The sequence below is a fragment of the Ictalurus punctatus genome, chromosome 26 (assembly GCF_001660625.3).
Source record: "Ictalurus punctatus breed USDA103 chromosome 26, Coco_2.0, whole genome shotgun sequence".
Classification (NCBI taxonomy): domain Eukaryota; kingdom Metazoa; phylum Chordata; class Actinopteri; order Siluriformes; family Ictaluridae; genus Ictalurus; species Ictalurus punctatus.
Window position 1 is genome coordinate 16,505,513 of NC_030441.2, and position 3,079 is coordinate 16,508,591.

Consider the following 3,079-nt stretch of genomic DNA (forward strand, 5'->3'; position numbering starts at 1 on the left):
TCATTTGGACTCCATTTAGTTTTATCATACATTATTACTTGTAGCGTATTGTGGAGGTGACATTTATTAATTCACAATCGCTTACCTTATCGCTAACGCCACAGCTTAGCTAACACCGAAGGCAGAACTCGGAACGATAATTCTCCAGGATAATTATATCGTGCATTCTGAATTGAGATGTATAATCTAACCGAGTGTCGGCGCTTCCTCTTGAATGAGTATGATTCAAATGATCCCTTTTTTTTTTTTTTTTTTTTTTTTGCACACAGTTTGTGTAATCGTTTGTGTTCTCATGGTGACAACACTACTGAGGGTTAAACACAAAAAAAAAACATGCAAAAAGCACAGCTTGCTCATGTATTCGGATTTCTCCAAACCCATTTTTCTCTCAAGTCACATTTCGATCGTTTCGACTGACACCTGTATCAACTCGCTCTCGAGTTCTATCTTTAAAAACGAGGTAGAGGAAAATTATTTCCACAGGTCGCCATCTGAGCTACTGGGCAAAGTCTGAAATCCAAGACAATAAATATAAAAAATTACGGCCTTTTCCGCACTTTCCCAATGTTATCACAGAGCACGGGAATACACGCTCCGTAGGAAATTCAATCAGAGGACTTGATGAGCCTGGGCCAATATCAACAGTCCAATCAGCTCGCTCGGTTATGTCTGATTGATAAAAAAATAAACCATGCCACAGTTTCAATACCCGGAGCGAGTGGATACTGAGTTTCAGACAGATGATTTTATAGACACTTTCACTTTTATTTCATTTATCACTTGGGTGTTTAAAGACGTGGATACAACTATGAATTTAAAATTGGAAAGATTGTAGCTGGGGAAAAAAAACCTTGTATTTCCATGAGCATGTGATGACTGTAGCCTCATATTCCTGTTCTTGGCTGACAGGAGTGGAACCCGATGTGGTCTTCTGCTGCTTTAGCCCATCCGCCTCAAGGTTGGACATGATGCGCATACTGAGATGCTTTTCTGCTCACCGTGGCTGTAAAGAGTGGTTATTTGAGTTCCTGTTGGACGTTTCTACCATTCCTCGCTGGATGTTTCCTCTTCTTTTTTTTTTCTTTTCACACTGTTCTGTGATAACCATCTAGAGATGGTTGTGTGTGAAAATCCTAGGACAACCCGCCGTTCTCAGGTTTGATGTGAGCATGATCTGTAACTGCATGATTTTATACAGTGCATACACATACAGATTTTTAATCTATGACCTACTCATTACTTCACTCAAAGAAAACCTGCTTTCAAAGGCTTCCTGAGAAAGAAAGATCAAATGAATGAAAGAATGAAAAAAGACGGGACAGTAAGAGAAGGTGCGAATGAGTGGGAGAGAGAAATAAAGAGAGAGAGAGAGAGAGAGAGCCCTCCACCTCCATACACACCTCCACAAAAAGACGGACACAAGGTGGAAGGCAGGTCGCTATGGCAACTGACGAGTGGCCTCGAAGGAAAGTCACACACACACACACACACACACATGCTCCCTCAGACCTCCTCAATTAGCTCTGCCTGTGGCAGTCCCTCACTCACACACTAGCTCTCTCTCTCTCTCTCACACAGACACACACACACACACACACACACACACACACACCATTGAGTGGGCAGCGAAGTGAAGGGGCTCGCATTAGGTGAGCTGGTCATCAGCCCGAGGCAAAGCACCAACAAACCAACCAACCGCTCAACTGTAGAAATGACACAAGGAAATAAAATTCTATTTCTATTTCTTACTCTGTATGTGTAATTAAAAAATGTTTGATCTTTTTTTTTTTTAAAGCAAGATTGCAATGTGAACCCTGTGAATATTAAAGGAGAATAAAATAGAAAATTGTGCAATATGATGTAATGTTATTATAAAGTATAGTAAGGTAGCATGGCTCAGGGTTTTTTTGTTTTTTTTTTGTTTAGCTTATGATTTCAGCTAAGTTTCAGTTATCAGTGTACACAAACGTACCATCAAGCATCAACCAAATAAGGTCATGCACATTGTTGAATAAGTTTTGGGTGTAGAGCAGCGCTGTGGTGCACCAGGGTAGCGATGCCGCCTCACAGTTCCTCTGTCCCTGGTTCAATCGTGAGCTCAGGTTCCTCTACGTTCTCCAGTTTTGTCCCATTTACCAGAAAGATGTTGGTAGATGGATTGGTGACCCTAAATTGTGAATGCGTGTGAGTCCCCGTCATAGACTGGCATCTCATCCAGGGTGTATCCCCTCCTCACACCCAGTGCTCCCAGGACAGGCTCCAGATCCACTGCAAACCCGGACCGGGATAAAGTGCTTACTGAAGATGAAATGATATTTTTTATCACTGGTCTAGAAACAGGTAAACATGTAAAAGCCAGCACCATTACATTCACGCAGACAGGGCCAGTGGTTGTGACAGCTGGCCCAGTACTGACCCAGCAGCAGCTCAGTGTGGGGTGGTAATCTTTACCACAGTAGCAGTCCTGGACGGTGTACACCATGAGGAAACGCTTCAGGCTTTAAGCCCCAAATGGATTTTCCATCCTCCAGCTTCCAGCTGGAACACGGTCCTGGATGCATGAGAGAAAGCCATTCGTGCACTTGCATCTCTTTCACTTCTGTTTGTTGGTCTGTTTTTCATGCATTCAGTTTCCTGTTACTTGAAATTGCGACTACTGGAAATCAGATCATAAATAATTATGGTGTGGAAGGACGTGACTGGGTGAAAGGGCGAGAAAGAACAGTGGCTGTGATCTTCAAAGCTTTGATCATTCTCCAAATCGCAGGATACTGTTGTTTTTTATTTTCTTAGACTGGGTGCCATTTTCAGCTCGAACAACTACCTATCTGGTCCAAAACCTGCTGCTTCTATACATGTTCTCCTGTTTCACAATAATCCAACAGTTGAAGCTCTGAGGCAATCTCCACACACACACACACACACACACACACACACACACACCACCACCACCACCACCCACACAACCACCACCAGGCTGGGTCTATATTGTCCTCGCCCCTGGCAGCCTAAGGGTCCACCCCCTCTCTTCATTCACAATGGTCATGTGATGTGCACTTTCAGAGTACAACAGCTTAGT